The following is a 21,029-nucleotide window of genomic DNA, read 5'->3' on the forward strand; positions in this document are numbered from 1 at the left end:
AAAGATTAATACATAACAGGTATATAACAAGCAGGATTTAATTCTTTAATTAATCATTCCAGAAATATTTCCCAAGCACCTACAGAGGTCAAGTACTGTTCTAGTTGCTGGAGGTGTAATAATGAACAGTAACTGAGGTTTTCCCTATAATCTGGAGCTTGTGATCTGGTGTGAATACAAGTATTAAACAATAATCTCATCAGTAAATGTATAATTACAAAATGTGATAAGTCCTATAAATGATTAAGTTATGACATGAAAGATCTCCTGGGAGTAGGGAAGGTTTTTCTAAGAAAATAATGTTTGGGTTGAGATCTGAATAAGAGTAAAGATTAACAGGGAAGGGGTAGTAAGGCAGGTGAACATTTCAGGCAGAAGTAACAGCATATGCAAAGGTCCTGTGGCATGTTCAAAGAAGGCTCAAGATTCTGGAGCAAAGAAAGTGAGTAGAAACTTAGGTAAAGTGAGGCCACGCAGGACCTTTTAGGTCAACGTGAAAGATTTTACTTTAAGAGCAATGGGAGGCCACGTGTCAAGCCAAGAAGGGGAGGTTAGTGAGCGGGTATGATGAACTTTTTCACTTTGACTGCAGCATGAAGAATGTTACTGAAGACAGGTAAGCATAGATTAAGGAGAACCAGTTAAGAGGTCATTGAAATAACTCCAGTGAGAGGAGATGGTGGCTTGGACTGAAGTGGTGGCTGTGGAGACCAAGGGGTATAGAGAGATTTGTGAGAACCATATAGATGGATAATAATTGGGAGTTGAGGGGCAGGGAAGCCCTAGGCTTCTGCCTGTAGAACCAGATGGAAGAGAGTGTCAGTCAGTCAGGCAAGAAACCCCGCAAGAAGAACAGGCTGATGTAGAAGATCATAAGGTCATCCTTAACACAGTTTTGGTCCTGTTGGGTGTGAAGTCACCCTAAAGGAGCTCTTGAATAAGCAGGCAGACCCATAGGTCTGGAGTGAGAAGAGGGGTTGAGGCTGGAGATACAAATTTGGGAGACCCTGGAGTATTATCATTGAAAACACAGGCAGGCATGGGATCGTTGTGGGACATGGGCCAGGCGAGAAGAGTGGATGTAGGCAGTGCCTTGAGGAACTCAAGATGTTAATGGCCATGAAGGGAAGACAAGCTCACAGAGGAAGGGGGTCAGCCAGAGCCTCCAAAAACGATCAGGAGCCTTATGGCAACGTGTAGTCCACTGTATTAACTCTGCTGAGAAGTCAAAAAGCTGAAACATGTTCATGGAACTGAATGACCTGGAGGTTTTTGTGGCTGGTTTTAATAGGATGATGAGGGAAACAAACAGCCAGATGGTCGGGTGGTGAGCAGGGGGTGGGCAAATGGAGACGGTGGGTGAAGACAGGTCCTGTGAAGTTTGGCTCTGAACCAGAGGAAGAAGATGGGGTTGGCTGAAGGGATACATGTGGTCAAGGTTAAAATAATCAGTAAATCATATATATAATGACAGGTGAAGATATAGAAAGAATATTGTGTGCAGTTTAATACCTGAAATATGTTTTATAAAATAATTCAAGTTCATGCCTCAAAATGCATACAAGTCTGATTCTATTTCAGAGGTTTTAAAACCTATTTTTCAGGAAGCTGAATCCTTTTGTTAACTGAAGTTCCGCCTATAATCCCAGTCTGTAAAACAGACAAAAGCAGATATGGTCCTTACGACATCTGCATGAAACACTAGGTTCCTCTCAGTCCAAACTGATGCCCTTTGCAAAGGTGTGCATTTGCAAAAGTAACACCTGTTCCTAACTGGGTATTCAACAGTGACTTACTTTTGAAATGGATTCTTTGAGGCACCCGGCAAAGATACATAAAATACAAAAGAATCAGAGCAAAGTTGGATGTCAGAACAGCATGCTCAGATCTGTGCCAGCTGGTGCTGTACGGCTGCTGGACAGGTGAGAATCTTATCTCTAAGCCTCCCAATAGACGAAGCAGAGAGGTATGCAAGATGGCGCACAAGAATCACAGTATCCTTAAGGTAAGGCGCCCGGCTGTTGAGAGAAGTAGCTTTTTATGATAATGAGACCGGAGAAAAATGTCTCCTGTGAATTCTCATATGGGAGGAACCAAGATGTAATGGACAACATCATCAACAATGTCTTCTTCGTTAGACACAGTGACGAATTTTGTGCACCTGTTTCTTATGTTCCTCCAGATGCCAAGGGGATAACATCAAAGTGCAGTTGAATAAAAGCAATGTTTGTGGGGTTAAGGGAGTGTGGCAGAGAGAGCAAAGCCCTTTATTAATGTTGCTAACCTCCTCCTTCTCCCTTTCTTTTTTCTTTTTTTTTGCGGTACGCGGGCCTCTCACTGTTGTGGCCTCTCCTGTTGCGGAGCACAGGCTCCGGACGCGCAGGCCCAGCGGCCATGGCTCACGGGTCCAGCCGCTCCGCGGCATGTGGGATCCTCCCGGACCAGGGCACGAACCCGTGTCCCCTGCATCGGCAGGCGGACTCTCAACCACTGCGCCACCAGGGAAGCCCCCCCCTTCCCCCTTTCTGCCCCTCAACACACGTGCTTACCTCCTCTAGAAAAAAAAGAAAAAAATGATTTCTTTATTATTCTTCATTCTTACAAAGGTAATGCATATTAAGTCAAGTGTAAATAATTCTGAAATATAAGCACAAAATGTATAATTTCCAGAAATCCCATCCCTCGAAGATAATCACTGATTTCAGTTTAAGTGTATTCTCTTGAGATGTGTCATACATTCACAGCACTAATTTCCATACATATTTACCGAATAGGATCACACCCGATTTAATGTATCGAATCTCATCTTTTAGTGATTATGGATTAGCTCATCATATGAATATAAACTAATCAATCCCCTATTGATGGATATATACATGTTTCTATTTTTCTCACTATTAAAAATAAAGCTTCGGTGAATTTGTATAGGCCTAATTTCACAAAGTTCTTTTCAGGCTTCTCAGGAGTCCCTATCCAAACTTCCTCCTGCTAGCGGGACCTGATGTGAGCTCATTTGTTTTCTCTCTTTACCTTCAAAGTTATCTTGTGCTTCATTTTTGGAGGCCCTGACCTCTCTCTGATGGCTCATAGCTTAGAAGAAAATAATTTCCTGCTGAATGTCACTGAGTACAGCTTGGAATTTTCTTTCCCGGTTAATACATTTCCATTGCAGTAGTGTCCTTCTAGAAACGAGACGTCCTCCACAGACGTGAACTTTTTGAAAGTTACAGTCAGGTGGGCAGGGGAGGTGTAGGTCAGCTGCAGAGAAACCGGGTCAGTTTTGTAAATGTTCATAAACACACACAGCTGGTGTATCTGGAAGGCTGCCTAGCATAGTGGTGAAGGGTTAAGACTCCTGAAACAAGCTGCCTGGGTTTGGATCCCGGTTCCAGCCATAACTGTGTGTGACTTTGGGCAACTTATTCAGCCTCTCTTTGCCTCAGTTTCCTCATCTCTAAATTAGCTAATTAGAGTCTTAGGAAGACTAAATGCATCAATAACTATAATGAACTTTGAACAGCACTGGCACAGAGTAAATTATTTAAGAATTTGAAAAATGAATAAAATCTCCTTTCAACCTGCTCCACATTGATTCAGACACTTTCCATCACCTCCTAACCTCATGCTGCTATTCACCTGGGCCCAGGTTGAGGATTTGCAGCAATTAAAGCCCTATTTTTCTATGGCTAATCAACTCATAGGTTGCAAAATTGGTTCTTCTTGCTGTCACACCCAAAGTTTTATTTTGGTCAAATACAGCCTCATAAATGCAATTGAAAACACTTTTATTCTGGTCTTGTTAAAATTACTTTTTCTTTGGATGAAGTCTTAAAAGATTAGAAAATGACTTAAGAGATGGTCATTATTGGTAAGTTTGTAATAGATCAAATACTTTGGATATTAGAGAACATGGGTATTATTGAATTATATTTTATTAAACTTAATTATTATACGAAGTTTTAAATTCCAATTTCATTCCAAAACAGATTTGAAACAGTTTGACAAATATCACTTAAGGAAAGAAAATACTCCATCAGTGAACTTCTAAAAACAGAGAAATTTTTCAGAGTAAATCCTAACTCTGCAACAGATTTTACTAGGCTCTTTTCCAAAACAGCCTACTAAATCAGCGTTGTTATTTTTTGGTGAAGAAAGGCTCAACAATAACCAGCTTTATTCACCTACAGAAGCATATTCTAGAAACATCCTTTGGAGTACTTACAAACAATGACCTGTTTATACTTTGTGTTTCCCACAGAGGTCAGTCCCAGGTGCTTCGGGAGACTAAAAACACCAAAAATGTTCACAAACAGACACATTAGCAATCTCTTCTGGGAACTACTTCTGGGAACTTCTTCTGGGCCACGGTGTCTGCCTCCCGTGTAACCTGAAATATAAAGCAATTTCGCTCACATAACTAACTCTTGTTATGGAATTCTTTTCCGGCAACTGCCATTATGCATATGAAATTATAATATTTTAGAAACCACACACCAACCCTGTCACATGAAAAACCTTGGACTAATGCTTAGTTTTGCTTCTTTTCAATGGTCTCACATATGATAATCCCTCACTGTAATCTAAAACAAATATGACTAATATAAGATGTTTACTTATCTTCATGGTGTGACAAGAAAAGACATTTCCATCTCCTTCTTTAGGAGAAATCATATTAAAGTTTTTTTATTAGTTGGGGGGTCATAAATGTATGACCAAAGTTTTTTATTAGTTGGGGGGTCATAAATGTATAACCAAAGATAGAATGCTTAATTTTGTAGGAGTTGCCATTTTGCTAGCTAAATCAGCTGGTTGGTTAAAAAAAATTGAATAAAGGGTCAAGTCAGTACCTCAGGCCCAATTAGGAAAATTTTCTGAAAGTGTTTGTTCTGAAAGATTCCCTAAAGAAGGTGTTTGTGCTCAACTGAAGGCTGTAACTTATTAATTTCTGTCCTCCTTATCACAACGAAGACATGGTAGGTGCTCAGTAACTGCTGAACTAAATTGACTGTTAGGATTTAGTGAACATTTTGTTTTGGATGCTTGGCATAAAAGCAAGAACATGGGTTTTGGCGTCAAGCATGTCTCAGTTGAAAATACGTCTATCCTGCTTCCTTGCCAAAAGACCAGTCTGTTTAACTGTCAGATGATCTACAGTCTTCTCATGGATAAAAGGAGAATAAGATGACCCATGTCTCTGGGGTGCTGGGAAGAACAGTGATAGTGGATGTCAAATACCCTGTGCAGTGAAAAGTGGGCTATGATCACGATGATTATGAGAATAAGACCTTGACCATCCTCATCAGAAAATGAGTTTTTCTCTAAGAATGCCAGTCATTCCCTCTTTCTTTGCCATTCATTCTGCTAGTTGATATTTATTTCTAAAAACTTAGTTTGGGGCTTCCCTGGTGGCACAGTGGTTGAGAGTCTGCCTGCCGATGCAGGGGACGCGGGTTTGTGCCCCGGTCCGGGAGGATCCCACTTGCCGCGGAGTGGCTGGGCCCGTGAGCCACGGCCGCTGAGCCTGCGCGTCCGGAACCTGTGCTCCGCAATGGGAGAGGCCGCAACAGTGAGAGGCCCACGTACTGCAAAAAACCCCCCAAAAAAACCAAAAAAAAAAAAAAACCCCTTAGTCCGATTTCCTAATTTAAGGTAAAATATTGAATCCAATAATGCTATCTGATGTCTGATGAGGGGCCCCAGTGTACCTGTTTATTCTAAACATCAGGTAGGATTATTGAGTTAATGTAGCAAGTGTAAGAAACCAGGTTAAATCTGTGTTAGAACCAACTCATTCTGCAAGATGTTTTGTTGTTTGCTTATTTTTTCAAAAGCCATGAGATTTTTGCTTCCTTAGATTGCGTGGCTTCTTTACCCTAAAAGCAGAGTGCAGAAAATATTTAAATGGGTGATCTTATTGGTTAGTTCCAATGAGTATTTAACAAGCGGAGCAGACATAGCGGCTTGACACGCAGAACTCAGGAACAAGCTGCTGCTTTAAGAGAAGGGAAAAAGACACCTCACCCTGCCCAGGTGTCCTACGAGGCAGAATCTCAGATGAGGATGGGCCAGGCAAACAGGTGCTACCCACACACATCACAGGATAAGCTCAAGGATGTGAAGTGTGAAAAGAACTGTTCACCACCCACGGCCTTTATCAGTGACAGCCGTATGCTTGCACACAAGACTCTTTGTGGGCCACCTATGGGTGTGTCTTTGAATGACACAGGCACTGGCAGAGGGACTCTGTAAACATCTTCTGCATCCATGGAACCAGGTTAGAGGATGAGAGAGTCAGAGGCAGTTGAGGGGATGAGGTGTCCAGCTAGAGAGGAGTTAGGAAGCTTTCATCATTTTATCACTTTAGGAAGGCTTTGTCAAACGTGAACGAGGGATGTTTGCCCACACAACTGAGTTCCTTGCTGCTTGACATGAGGTTGAGCTACACCTGTCGTCAGAGAGCTGATGAAGTGTAACAGCAGGTCCCTGGGCATCTGCTTGGATGAGTCAAGGACAACTGGCACCGTTTCATCTTTGGAGCCTGTTTTTCCAACGGAGGTGTTTGACATATTTCTTACACAGTGGAACATCAGGAATGTTTTGAAAGCAAAGACAGGAGCTGTTTCTCCAGCTCAGGATCCGTTACTGGTTTCAAGGGCATTTCCTATGGTCCTCAGTGGGCAGCACATTGACTTCTGGGAATTTTCTCCTTGTTCTATTTCCATCTCCTGGAAATTATGTGGCTATGGGGGCCTGTTCTCTTCCTGCTGAAAATGTGGCCCTCGGACCAGCAGCTTCAACACGAGAAGCATCGCTCCGAGCAATGGAGCTAGAGGAAAAACGTCTGAAAGCCCTACAGAACATTCCTGCATCTTCAGCTAGACAGGCCCGTAAGGAAGGCTGGCTTCCAGGTCACACGCTTGCTTGGTACTGGAGTCACTGAAGACTTCTCTTTCTGGTGCTGTGTTCCTTCCTTTAAGCCATGCTGTGTCCACACCTATGACCCGATGCTAAAAGCAGGGCCACGTGTTACTGTGTGGACTATGGAAAATAAAGTAGCCACCCAGCTTTTTGGATGGTTTCCCAATGTTCCTGATTCTTGGCAACTGAAAAGTGCTTCCAGGGACAGGACTTATGGTGGGGCGGAAGAGGGAGGAGAGGAAAGTGAGGTGAATACTGCTGACACCGTGGAAAAGGCAGCCTGGGAGGGCCCCTGAATCAGCGGGAGTTCACCTTCCTTCCCGTCCTGTTCTCCTGGCCCCGGTGCCAGGGTCAGTAGTTCATGCGTAAGAAATCAGGATTCTTTGGAGCAATTCATGCTCCAAATCTACACTGACAGTCCAGGCCAATATCCCCACCTCCCTTCCCAGTATTTGAAGGTCACTTGCGCTGCGTCAAGCACGCTTGACAATTGCTCAAAGGGAAGTGAGGGAGTTGTGTATAAATGAATCAACTCACCTTCAATTAACACGACTCAAAATGAACCTTTCAATGATAGACAAGTTTGCATGGCTTTACCTGAATGTTATCATAAAATATAACACATATTATGAACTTCCCAGCTTATGGTTGTACACCAGGTTTTGGGAAGAAATTACTTTGGACATGATCTATAATCCAGGTAATTTCAGCAAGACTGGAGGTAGCATGTTAAGAACGCGTGTTCACATTTTAATGTGAATTTTAATTAGGAACTATGAGGAAGGAGAAATAATGAAACTAGTCCAAGGTGGTGGGTACCCCCGCTTCTTCCTTCCCTCCGCATCCTAACGCTTTATACCACCCTCTCTGTAGGAGTGGCTGGCTCTTTGGGAAGGTATGTACATCCAACATCCGGCACGTGGTTGGACTGGAAGGAGACTTTGGGCCGACTGAGGGGACAAAGAGATGCCCGGCAGAGCCCAGTTAACCTGCACCATGGATAACGGAGAGTTGGCTCTGCAGATACCTGGATAAATGTTGGAAAACACCTTTAGTTGATACAATATTTACTGTTGCCAGTATTTGTTGATATTGGCAAAGGGCTGAGTCCAGGCTGTGGTAGGCAAATAAAGAATCATACATACTTTATGTTTAGACAAGAGAGGAATGGGGCAAACCTTTTTTTTTTTTTTTTTTTTTTTGCGGTACGCGGGCCTCTCACTGTTGTGGCCTCTCCCGTTGCGGAGCACAGGCTCCGGACGGGCAGGCTCAGCGGCCATGGCTCACGGGCCCAGCCGCTCCGCGGCATGTGGGATCTTCCCGGACCGGGGCACGAACCCGTGTCCCCTGCATTGGCAGGCGGACTCTCAACCACTGCACCACCAGGGAAGCCCCAAACCTTTTTCATTTAAGAGAAAACTGGTGTTTCTCCATCTTTTCCAACTTCTGCTATGTGATGCCGCTGGGAGAAAAACTTAATTCATGGTGGCATCCACTACTCTGTTTGGAGGCAAGAGGCAAACTTCACTGTAGAAACTCTTTCAACACTTTTATGATTCATGTTAAATAAATCCATTTTCGAAATTGTTGCGTGTGCAGAGGGATTTGCCATGCTCCCTGGCTTCTCAAAAACTTAAGCCATTTGGACAAAACATTTCAGCTACAGCCATATTACATAGGTATGTGCTCAAAAGAAGGAAAAGATCTTCACAGTCGGTATCCTACTCATCCCCCCACTCATGTTGGGTAGGAGGGCAGAAAGAATATCTGTAGAGAAGCCCCAAGTGCCACCAGACGCCCTTGAGGTGGGCTGTTGCAGTCCCTGCTGTGCTCAGTCTCAGGGCCACCACCCGACCCAGAAAAGGATGCTGCCGGCATCTCCTCGCCCTCCCCCTCCTGCCTGCTGTGCTCAAGACTTTGGGGAAAACATATGTTCTCACCTCACAGAGGATTCATGGCAGACACCACACCTCACCTAAAAACGAGGAGAGAGAGAGAGAGAGAGAGAGAGAGAGAGTCATGGGGAGGGTCCATTTCTCTTGTCTTCTACCGTTTAGCTACCCTGCTCAATGTTTGTGCGTTGGCAATCATTCCTTGGGTTATGCTAGATACTCACAAGACTGTGTGCACTGCATGTGTGTGTGTGTGTTTGTGTGCACATGTATGTTGGGGGATACTTACCCTTGAGATGCTGAGGAAAGAGATTCTACATCCTTCCTGGTGTCACCCTGTTGTAAAGAATTAGTCAGAGCCATTGGGCAGCTAAGACTAAGTGCCGACTTGGCTGTAGGGGAGGAGTTTCCTTCTAAAATATTGAACTTTTGTGGAAATGAGGAGAGAGTATAGACACAGTCCTGGCTTTCAAAGTTCTGTGGAGAAATTGCTCAAAACCTACACGGGTTGAGAACAAGGCTCACAGCTCCTTCCCTTCAAACGAACCTGGGAGAAAACCACGGAAATTAGAGGTCATAGATCTGAAGACTTAACAGAAAAACTGAGAGAACTTCTGGGGTAGAGCGAAAGCTGTCACGTCCAGGCACGTGTTGGGTGGAGGGGGGCGTCCTGGCTGATTTCCAGGGCACCGCGTACAGGTTCAGTGAGGGCGAAGCAGGTTGGGAGCAACTTTTCAAGTGCTGTTCTACCCATAGCTCCTAACCTCCTTGCTAAAGTCTCAAAAAACAAGCAAAAACAAATAAACAAAGCAAATGTATAGAATGTCTAAACAGTCAGTTACTCGGCTTGAGGGAAGAGGGGCTCTAGCAGCTGGTGGTCTGGCGCTCTACCCCACGCCAGCCTCCCATGCCCTGGCCGCACCTTTGACCCTGGCATGACGACTACCTCATCACCTGCGCAACCTCCGTTCCGGGCACCCTGCCCTCTGCCCACCACTTCCCATGGTCACAGCCTAGGACTGCTCTGCTGACAAGGCTCTAACTTTATCAGGATCTGCAATCCACTGTCGTCACCCTCTTTTCTAGGTCACCCCTCCAATGTTGTCACTTCCTTCTGTATCCAGCCAAGGTCCCTCATCATCATAATCACCCAGCCCCCTTCTTCTACCCCTTGAACCTCTTTCCCTCCAGCCTACTCTCCTAGAAATAACTCCAGTCTTGGTTAATCCAGTCCCCAACCCGAGTAGCTTATGTGGCCAGAGAACATCAGCCCACACTGCCTAGAAGTCTTACCAAATTTCCTTGCAACAGTCATGCGCTGACTCTTGCGGCCAAATGGTTCACACCCCTCCTTCCTCCCCGGCATCCAGCACTCCTCCCCCCTCTACTGGAGACGGTTTATTTAATGACTGATATCACAGAAACACCCAGAAGGATCCTTACCCTGCCACTCCCAAGTGTCCCAGCCTCACCAGACACCCTGCCTTCCCTCCCATCCATAGGACACCACCCTGCTGTCCACTCAGGCAAGCTCCTTCCTCCTGCCTGGGCTCCTCAGAAGCAGACCCCGAGATGAGGATTGGGGTGAAGCAGTTTCTTAAGATGCCCCCAGGAGAAACCAGGAGCGGGTGGGGAAGGCAGAACAGGGAGGGGGAGAAGCCAACCAGGGTGCAATTTCAGACGAAACCCCGTGGAGCATTGCTGTGGTTTGATCCTGTAGAACTCCGGAGTGTCATTTGCGTCTTGGATTTGTCCTGCCTGAAGCCCTGGGAGCTGCACTCTCACAGCCCTTACTTACCAGCCACTGGCCAAGGATGCCCAGGGGAGTGCAAGCTCTGCTGGTGCCCACAGAGGGGCCCTGCAGCTGGGAGGCAGGCTCTGCAGAAGGACCGTAAGTGTGGGCCTTTGGAAGCGAGCACTGTGTTGCCTACACAGAATACATTCGTTATGGGATGCGCTGGACCACGATAAGTTATAGGTGCCCTGGGCTCTGTCTGCACCCACCAGAAGAGGATAAGGAGGGAGATTCAACATCTAACAAAACATGAAAGCAGAAAGAACGCTACAGGAGAACTGAAGTTTCTCCAGGGCAGCCCAGCTCCCTTCACTTTCAGGGCTTCCTGAGTCAGTGAGGGGCCCGCCTCGTCCACGCAGCTGCATCTGCATCCCACTCTCAAAGCCCAGCATCCGACTTCTAGAGAGAGAGGCTAACCAAGGACAGGGGAAGAGCAGAGCTGGCGTCTGCAACCACGGTGAGCGCAAGCAAAGCACCACACATTTTTTTTTTTTTTTAACATCTTTATTGGAGTATAATTGCTTTACAGTGTTGTTTTAGTTTCTGCTGTATAATAAAGTGAATCAGCTATATGTATCAGCTATATATCCCCATATCTCCTCCCTCTAGCGTCTCCCTCCCACACTCCCTATCCCACCCCTCTAAGTGGTCACACAGCACCAAGCTTATTTCCCTGTGCTCTGTGGCTGCTTCCCACTAGCTATTTTACATTTGGTGGTGTATATATGTCCATGCCACTCTCTCACTTCATCCTAACTTCCCCCTCCCCTTCCTCATGTCCTCAAGTCCATTCTCTATATCTGCGTCTTTATTCCTGTCCTGCCCCTAAATTCATCAGAACCATTTTTTCTTTTAGATTCCATATATATGTGTTAGCATATGGTATTTGTCTTTCTCTTCCTGACTTACTTCACTCTGTATGACAGACTCTAGGTCCATCCACGTCTCAACAAATGACTCAATTTCGTTCCTTTTTATGGCTGAGTAATATTCCATTGCATATATGTGCCACATCTTCTTTATCCATTCATCTGTTGATGGACACTTAGGTTGCTTCCATGTCCTGGCTATTGTAAGTAGTGCTCCAATGAACATTGTGGTACATGACTCTTTCTGAATTATGATTTTCTCAGGGTATATGCCCAGGAGTGGGATTGCTGGATCGTATGGTAGTTCTATTTTTAGTTTTTTAAGGAACCTCCATACTGTTCTCCACAGTGGCTGTATCAGTTTACATTCCCACCAACAGTGCAAGAGGGTTCCCTTTTCTCCACACCCTCTCCAGCATTTATTGTTGGTAGATTTTTTGATGATGCCCATTCTGACTGGTGTGAAGTGATAGCTCATTGTAGTTTTGATTTTCATTTCTCTAATGATTAGTGATGTTGAGCATCCTTTCATGTGTTTGTTGGCCATCTGTATATCTTCTTTGGAGAAATGTCTATTTAGGTCTTCTGCCCATTTTTGGATTGGGTTGTTTGTTTTTTTGATATTGAGCTGCATGAGCTGCTTGTATATTTTGGAGATTAATCCTTTGTCAGTTGCTTCATTTGCAAATATTTTCTCCCATTCTGAGGGTTGTCTTTTCATCTTGTTTATGGTTTCCTTTGCTGAAAGCACCATACTTGAAAGCCTGGCCCACAGGGAGTGGACACTGCAACCTCTGCTGTGTGGTGTTGAGAGCAAGGAGGCCCCAAGCCAGACTTCTGGGTTCGAGTCCCAACTCTGCCACTTGGGAGCTGTGTGATCTGCAGTGAGTTCCTGAACCTCTCTGTGCCTCAGTTTTATCATTTATCAAAGGGCGATAAAAATAAAACAGTGTCCATCTCCTGAGATGGCTGTGGGTAAAATGAGTTAAAGTAAAGCACTGAGAATAGCCCCTGGCATTTACTAAGCACTATTTTTGTTATATGTACACATGAATTTTTACCAAATTTTAAAAACTAGAATTCATTACTTCTCTTTGATAGTCTCAACATAGATTTATCATGGGATTCTGGTTTAATGTGATGTCAGGCCTGATACTCCTGATGCATCTTTCGCCAACTTCCATGAAGATACTATTGCTTCACCCTCACACCCCCCAAATAATACAAGCTTGTACATTTCCTGAATGTTAAATGTAAGAAAAGGCCACATACCAAAAGCAGATGGAACTACAAACAACATCATCAGTACCAATGAGATGAGAAGTACCTTCTTGATACTTCCATCCTGGGGCTGTGGCCAGAAGGGGAATGAACTAGAGGAAGCAAATAAAACATGTTTAATATGTGTATGTACTAATTATAAAATCAGAAGAATTAATATTAGAAAATTAACAGTGCAACCAGTCGATTAGACTAGATTAATAGTTGGAAATAATTAATATTTGGATGTGGGCAAATTTTACTAAAGAAGGAAAGATACAGTTGGGAGTAAGATTGACAAATAATAAAATCATCCCCTGCTCTCCTTGGTGTATCTCCTTTGGATTCATAGAGAAGTGGTGTAAATAAACTGTCCTCAAAGTACCCTTGATGGAGCAAAGTATCACTTTTATTGCTCAAATGCAGTATCTTTGACAAATATCTAGTGCCTTGGCCACTTAAGGATTGAAGAACTGTGGCTAGAAATATACTTTCTGTTCATTTCAGGAACAGAAACATTGTTTCAGAGGTTTAGACCAACAACATAATGCAACTCAACATGAAACTTTTCTTTGATTTTGAAAATCTTATATTTTTCTGCTACATACATTTTGGAAGAGGATGTATCCTGCTAGGAGCTTCAAATATGACCCTCATACAAAATGTTTCCAACCACTTTTGTGATTTTGATGTTTCTTTGAGAACATCATATTAAGCAAGAATCCCATGATAAATCTAGGTCAAGGATATCAAAGAGAAGTAATGAATTCCAGTTTTTTAATCAGGTAAAAACTTTAGTTTTAAAAATTAGGTTAAAAAATTAGGTAAAAACTCTAGTTTTTAAAATTAGGTAAAAAATGGCTTAGTAAATGCCAGCACTATTCTAAATGCTTTACTTTAACTCATTTTACCCCTCAGCCATCTCAGGAGGTGGACACTATTTTTATCCCCGTTTGATAGATGATAAAACTGAGGCACAGAGAGGTTCAGTAACTCACCGCAGATCACACAGCTCCCAAGTGGCAGAGCTGGGACTAGAGAACATGGTGGTCTGGCTTGGGACCCCGTGCTCTCAACACCACACAGCATAGGTTCCAGTGTCCACTCGCTGTGGGCCGGGCTTTCAAGTGTGGTACTTCGCTTGCGCTCACCATGGTTGCAGACGCCAGCTCTTCCCCTGTTCTTGGTTATCCTCTCTCGCTAGAAGTCGGACGCTGGGCTTTGTGAGCGGGATGCAGATGCAGCTGCGTGGACGAGGCGGGCCCCTCACTGACTCAGGAAGCCCTGAAAGTGAAGGAAGCTGGGCTGCCCTGGAGAAACTTCAGTTCTCCTGTAGTGTTTGTTCTGATTTTACGTTTTGTTTGTTATTGAATTTTTCCCCCTTATCTCTGCTCTTCTGGTGGGTGAAGACAAACCCCAGGTTTTCCTCTATTTAAAAAAATCTGGATGTGAAGTTAGTAAACAATTTACGTGAGTGAGCATATGTTACGGAAGTGGAAACAGCTGGCTCTGGGGAGGCTGGTGGTCATGGGTTGTTTTTATGTGGGGAGTCATTGGAACTGCTCCCAGACCAGGCCTGGAGTGTCCCTGCCCTGCGGGCTCTCCTGCCTCCCCTCTACTTCCCGCCCTTCCCCTCCCTCCTCTTCCCTCCCCTCCCCCATCCCTCCTCTCCTCTCCCCTTCCCTCTTCCCCCTCCCCTTCCCTTCCATCTCCCCGATCCAGGCCCCTACCTCCCCCATCCCTCCTTCCCTCTTCTCGCCTCCCTACCCCTCCTTTCTTCACCCCTTCTCTCCCCTCCTCTAGCTCCTCTCTCCATTCCATTCCTTTCTGTTTGTGCTTTAATGTTGAAAAGCAAAAAGTCTCGCTTCCCGGGCTTCCCTGGTGGCGCAGTGCTTGAAAGTCCGCCTGCCGATGCAGGGGACGTGGGTTCGTGCCCCAGTCCGGGAAGATCCCACATGCCGCGGAGCGGCTGGGCCCGTGAGCCATGGCTGCTGAGCCTGCGCGTCTGGAGCCTGTGCTCCGCAACGGGAGAGGCCACAACAGTGAGAGGCCCGCGTACCACACACACAAAAAGAAGTCTCCCTTCCCAAACTCCCCTCCCTCCTTTTGGAGGGGGTGGCTACGACCCTATTTTTGCCCCCAGCCCTGCAGGACACAGGGTGGTGGGAAGGAGTGCAGTGGGCTCTGTGGCCCAGGGAGTCTGCTCCCAAACAGCGGTGACCACTGACAGGAGAGGCCCAGCGAGGTCAGGGTCAGGGCCATGAGAGCCCCTCGTAGGGTGGTGCGCTTGGGGGATTGATTGGAATTACAATGACAGTGTGGAACCAAACTAAATGATTCCCTTTTACTGATAATAACAGTATTAACACGGCGATGGTGGCAAACACTTATACAGCATGTACAACACTCCAGAAGCTATCCGAAGTACTTTATATATACTCTTTTCTTCCTCATGACAGCCCTTCGGGGTAGGTGTTATTATTATTATCTCTGTTTTACAAATGAGGAAACTGAGACGCAGCGAGGTTAAGTAACTTGCCCAAGGCCACACAGCTAGTAAGTAGCAGAGTTGGGATTCAGACCCCGGCAGTTGGGCTCCAGAGTCTGAGCGGCAGAGTTTTAAGATAGCCCTTTCTTGTGCCTCACGTCGTGGAAAGACAAACAACCCAACAAATTGGCATGCTTGCTCCACATGAGTGCTTGTGTATAACACATCTAAGAAGCGGTGCATAATGAGATTTTGATGTTCGCTCATTTTTCTGACGGTTTCACACATGGTCATGTGGCTGGTTGTAGGACTCTGTTAGTGAACACATTTTGCCTACATGTGTGTGTCCCCGGGTGGTCTGCCAGCCTCAGCCAAGAAAGAATATGGGAAAAGCAAATGACCTATTCATTTATTCAATCATTTATTAACTGTCTACTGTGTGTCAGACACTGGGTCTTGCTGTAGGGATACAGAAAGAAAAGACGTGGTCCAGTTGAGACATAAATGGTATTCATTTATTATATTGAATAAATATAAAGTACCTATAAGTATCGTAATATAGTGTAATAAGAACTATCAGAAGAGATAAGCGTTGCATGAAAGATGCTGGGAGAACTTTCCCACCTCTCTGGCAGGCATGGCTGAGGCTGGAGAGGGGAGCTAGCGGGGGTGTCTTTTCACGAAGAGATGGTGTTTGCACCTCATCTTGGAGAGTGGGAAGGTGTAGAGTCAGTGAACATAGGAACATTTCCTCTCCCAAGATGGAGCCCCAGGGCATGCTGCGGTCCTTGTGGGACACATTTGACTGGTCATGCTTCCTGGCTTGTCATCTGTACAGTGGATGAATTGGTACATTAATTTTCCTCATTTGACACAAACCCTACCCACCCCTACCCCCTGCCCAGGTGGCAAGTGAGAAGTGTACTGGACAGCGTTGTGCAATGCTTCTCAAGGTCAGTTAATGAAAAAATCCTAGTTACTGCCTGTTTGGGGCTGAGTTGCATCTCCCTGAAAATCATACGTTGAAGCTCTGACCCCCATTCCCGTGGAATGTATTTGGAGATAGGGTCTTTAAAGAGGTTTAAGTTAAGTTAAAGTCAGGTCAGTAGGGTGAACCCTAATCCAATAGGACTGGTGTCCTTATAAGAAGAGGAGATTAGGACACAGACATGCGCAGAGGAAAGACCATGTGAAGACAAGGGAGAAGGTGACCATGTACAAGCCAAGGAGAGAGGCATCAGAATGAAACCAACCCTGCCAACACCTTGATCTTGGCCTTCTAGCCCTCAGAATGGTGAGGAGATAAATTTCTGTTCTTGAAGCCACCACTCTGTGGCACTGATGATGCTAGAGTCCTCAGAAGCAAATTCACTGTCTTACCCTCACTAGCCTGTGCTGCATGAAAGTGTCCTTCATTGGATCAGTGGCCATGGAGAAACTTCTGGTTGAAAGCACCAAGTTTGGTAAATGGGAAATTCAGAGAAGAGAATGGCACACAGTTCCTTGTCTGAAGGAGCTCTGTGGCTTGCAACAGCACACAGAGAAGGGACATCTCCCAGCAGGCCTGGCCTCCTGGCGTGATGTCCCATCCAGAATGCTATAAGCCAGGTCTTCCTCTTAGCCCATACTCAGTGGAAAGTTAAAACAAGATGAGATTTCACAAATGCATATACACAGCACACGTGTACTGTCAAACTAGGGATTTCATAGGTAGCAGGATTCCAAGCCCTTCAATTTGTATACAAGTTCAATTTGATGAGCTCTAATTCCACATTCCACCAAAAATATTTTTACAGAGTCGGACTCTAATTTCCTTATGAAGAAAAGATAGATGGGCACTTGGAATCTGAGAAGTTTCCTGGAGCAGGGTTCCCCAACCCCCAGGTCCGTGGGCTGCGCAGCAGGAGGTGAGCGGCAGGCGCTCACCTGCCGCTCCCCCTCGCTCCCCCTCGTTCCCCCTCACTCTCGTTACAGCCTGAACCATTCCCCACCCCCTGCATCCGTGGAGAAATTGTCTTCCATGAAACCGGCCCCTGGTGCCAAAAAGGTTGGGGACGGCTGTCCTAAAGCATTGTTTTAAGATAATCCTCTAGCAAATTGAGCAACTGAGTCAGCTTTTTATTTTCTAAAGCAGTAAAGGAGAGAATTGTGCTCTTTTTTCTAGTCTAGCATGATTTAGAAGTTGATTACAAGCCATTTGTCCCCCTAACTTATTTCTAGTAATAAAAAATTAGCAGATAGAACAGGGCTGCTTATTAGCTAGAAATCCCATGTAATCACAGTGGTAATATAATGTCTCTTTCAAACATTTTTCAGAGTGAAAGAAGACACTATTAAAAATTATGCCAGGATAAATTCAGAATCCAGTGTTATTCTAAGCAAACATACAATGATTGTACCAGACACACAAATATTTTTGTCCTGGTTACAGCTGTCACTGAGGAACCTTCCAGGGCATTAGCTCATTGTTTGTTAAATCTTAAAAATCACAGCATATTTATTTATTTAGACAAAGCCGTTTGTATCAACTCATGATATCATGTATTTTCAATATTTCTGACAGCTTTGGCATGTGAAGAGCTGTGCGTTTGGGCACCCGCCTCCGAACACCTAGCGTGAGCTGCAGTTCTGCTGACCAATGAAGCAGCGAGGGTCTAGGAATAGAGCAGAGCCCAGGAGTCAGGGGTCTGAAATTCTAGCTCCTGGCCGGCCACTACCAGCTGCTTGACTACAGTCTTCTAACCTATAACATATGCAGGTTGGAGCACGTGATTTCTGAGATCAACCATGGCTGTAGCATTTCCATGTAGGAGTAGCTTCGCGACAGTAATCAGGTTGGGGGAGGTGGTTCCTGTCCTGAAGCTGCATTTATATAACACTCTTCATAAGACTGAGGAAACAGCAATTGTCTGCGTCAAAAAATGCGGGTGGGGGGAGGGAGCTGATAGGAGGTACTTGGGCTAAAGCAACCCTGCCGTGATCCTTTCCTGATTTTGCTCTGAAGTTCTGCCATGAATCTAAGACTCGGGAAGAATAAGCATAGCGACAAAAGATAAAAGACAAACATTGACAATAAGATCAGAATGAAGCTGAAATGTTGAAATTCTTAGAGAATAATGGAATATTAGGCTAATTCTTTACAAATGAAAATATGAGAAAGTGTAAGTGATCACCCTAGTGAGTCTCATTAGCAATAGCTTCATTTGCGATGACTTTTAGCACAGAACTCTCTAGTGTGGTGTTTGCTCATGGATACCTATTGCATAATCCACAGAAGTTTACCTCAAAAGTTGGAAATTACACTTTTCACCCACCAGAATGGTAAAAAATTTAAGGTGCAATCATAACTAGTGATACAGAGACTATCAAAAAATGACACCTTCGGGCTTCCCTGGTGGCGCAGTGGTTGAGAGTCCGCCTGCCGATGCAGGGGACACGGGTTCGTGCCCCGGTCCGGGAAGATCCCACATGCCACGGAGCGGCTAGGCCCGTGAGCCATGGCCGCTGAGCCTGCACGTCCAGAGCCTGTGCTCCGCAATGGGAGAGGCCACAACAGTGAGAGGCCCACGTACCGCAAAAAAAAAAAAAAAAATGACACCTACACGTTGTTGGTAGGAGTATGAACTGTTTCAACTCTGTTTTAAAAAATAAACTTTAAAATCGAGGTATGGTTTACTTAGGAAAAAACACACCCATTTGAGGTGTACATTGTGATGAGTTTTGACTAATGCATTCGCTAGTCACCACCAAAATCATATACAGCATTTCTCTTACTCCAAAAATGTTCCCTGTGGCCTATTCTAGTTAATTCTCCCAATCCCCTACCCCAGGTAACCATTGGTCCATTTCCTATCCCCATAGACTAAATTTATGTTTTCTAGAATATCATATAAATGGAGTCATATTTCATGCCTTGCTTCTTTCACTCACTATCTCAGTCTAACGTTTTTAAGATTCTTCTATGTTACTGCCTGTACCATTGCTTTTCATTGGTGAGTAATGGTCTACTGCACAGGTAAGTCACAATTTGTTTATCCACTTACCTGGTGATAGACATTTGGGTTGTTTCTAGTCTTTGCGTATTACGATCAAAGCTGCTATGAACATCTGTGTACAAGTCTTTGTGTGGAATGGACTTTTCGTTTCTCTTGGGTAAACACTTGCGAAGGTCAATCGTTTGTGATGGTTAGTTTTATGCGTCAAGTTGGCTGGCTACAAGGTGCCCAGATTCAACATTATTTCTCTGTTGTCTGTGAGGGTGTCTCTGGGTGACATTAGCATTTGAATTGGTGGACTCATAAAACAGATTATTCTCCCCAATAGGAGTGGACATCATCCAGTCTGTTGAGGGCCTGAATAGAACAAAGGGCAGAGGAAGGAGGAATTCAAACCTTTTTTCTGCCTCAGTGTTTGAGCTGCTGACATCTCATCTCATCTTCTCCTGCCCTCTGGACCGCCATTGGCTTTCCTGGTTCTCAGGCCTTTGAACTCGGACTGAATTATACCACTGGCTTTCCTGGGTCTCCAGCTTGCCAACAGCAGATGGTGGGACTTAGCCTCTATAATTGCATGAGCCAATTCCTTATGATGAATATATATGTCTCCTATTCTGTTTCTCTGTATAACCCTGACTAATACAACACCAAAGAGTGGAATTTGCTGGGTTATATGATAAGCGTATGTTTAACTGTATAAGAAATTACCAAACTGTAGTCCAATCTGACCTTCCCATTTCACATTCCCACCAGCAATTCTAATGACGCGTAGTAGGGTCCCATTGCGGTTTTCATGTGCGTTTCCCTGATGACTAATGATGTTGAGCATCTTTTCATGTGCTTATTAGCCATTCATACATCTTCTTTTGTGAAGCATCAGTTCAATAAGAGTTCTTTATATATTCTGGATGGAAAATATTTTGGATGATGTATATATTGAGAATATTTTCTCTTGGTCTGTGACGTGTTTCCATTAAATAAATTTTTTTTTGAGGAACAGAAATTTTAAATTTTGATTAATTTAATCAAAATTAATATATAATTAATATATAATATATAATATATATATTATATATATTATATATATAATGGTTTATATCCTGTACTTTCTTTTCTTTTATTGTTTTACCTTTCACCATTAGGATTGTGGCTACCTAGAGTTGATTTTGTATATGGTGTGAATTAGGGGTCAAAGTTCCTCTTTTTTTTCCTTAGGAATATCTAACAAACCTAGAACCATTTATTGAAAAGACCATTCATTTCTTCCCACTAAATTAGTGTTTATTTTCTTATTGTTGAGTTGTAAAAGTTCTTTATATATTCTAGATGCAAATGCTTTGCTAGTTATATGTACTGAGAGCATTTTCCCCCAGTCTGTCACTTACCATTTCATTTCCTTAACAATGTCTTTTGAAAAGCAGGAGATTTCACTTTGATGAAGTTCAATTTATCAATTTTTTTCTTCTGTGATTTGTGCTTTTTGTATCCTAAGAAATCTTTTCCTAACCCATGGTCATAAAGATTTCCTCCTCTTTTTGTTTTGGAACTTTTATAGTTTTAGGTTTTCTCTTCAGTTCTATGATCCATTTTGAGTTGATTTTTGTGTCTGGTGTGAAATGAGTCAAAGTTTAATTTTTTTATTGTTATATCTTTTTAATTAATAGACAATTTTTAGAATAGCTTTAAGTTTACAGAAAAATTGAGTAGATAGTAGAAAATTCCCATATATCCTGTGTCCAATTTCCTGTTATTAACATCTTACATTCCTATGTTATGTTTGTTACAATTAATGAACCAATATTAACATATTAT

Source organism: Grampus griseus, assembly GCF_964374135.1.
Source record: "Grampus griseus genome assembly, chromosome: 13".
In the NCBI taxonomy this organism is placed as follows: Eukaryota; Metazoa; Chordata; class Mammalia; order Artiodactyla; family Delphinidae; genus Grampus; species Grampus griseus.